The following is a 1,057-nucleotide window of genomic DNA, read 5'->3' as shown; positions in this document are numbered from 1 at the left end:
GGAGGCAGATTGTCTCCCATATTTTTTTTTCTCTATTAATAAAAGGATTTCCTCGACATGGGCACTAGCAGCAGTACAGAATGAAGGAGGAGGAGGAGGAGGAGGAGAACTAGAAGATGAAGGAAAGAAAACTGGAGGAAGATATGAAAAATTCCACCAAAAAATCCACCATTCCGTTCCCTTGGCACCTACTGATACCCATGCTCCCCCCAGGACCCTCGGTACTTACAGCAGCCCCTGCTACTTATGGCCCTTCTCCATTCCCCCCATCCCACCTCGACCACCACCCAGGCACCTATATTCCCCCTCCCCCCACTGACACCACTCTGGCACCCCAATCACCTACCCCCTACCCCCAACCTCCCCCCTCCCCCACCCCCACCCTGGCACCGCGCTCGTTATCTCACAGCGCTTTATCTGCAGCGCCTCCTTTGGGCCGCACTCTCGACGGACCAGGCACACTACGTCCTATTAGGCTACTTGGCGCGTAAGTGAGAAGAGGTTGGCGTGCACGGTGCGGCCACTTGGCTATTAGGCTTCTCAAGCAATGACCGTGCACTTATCATTCAGATATGGAGTGCTACCTTATGCTCTAATTACTAAAGCATATGCATTAAGGACTAAAGCTTATGTATCAATATGTGTAAATGATGATGCATATATATGTATGTATATATATCCGTGTGTATATATGCTTTAGGTAATAAAGCTTGTATTTCAATATGAGTATATATATGCCTCAAGACATAAGATATATATAAACACAATCAAAAATGTCCAAAGCAGATTCGCGCGCGGCCAGACCTCCTCTCGAACAAGACTTGAAACGGAGCGGAGACTCAACTTAACGGCCTGAACTTTCAAGTCCGAGGTGAAGGGTCTCGACGCTCGATGCAACTGCAACAACTCTCGTTTAAATGCCTCTTCAAACCCGATACGCTTTGCTCATCTGGCCTATCCGTCTTTCTCCTCCAAAATCATCTCGGACCATTAAGTTGTCGTTATTATATTTATCTGTGTGCCTGTTTGTCTCTGAACTTCTCTCGTTATTCATTTC

This window comes from Penaeus japonicus, unplaced genomic scaffold (genome assembly GCF_977035675.1).
Source record: "Penaeus japonicus unplaced genomic scaffold, GWHDUDI00000001_assembly GWHDUDI00000015, whole genome shotgun sequence".
Lineage (NCBI taxonomy): Eukaryota > Metazoa > Arthropoda > Malacostraca > Decapoda > Penaeidae > Penaeus > Penaeus japonicus.
This window is presented reverse-complemented; position numbering follows the sequence as displayed.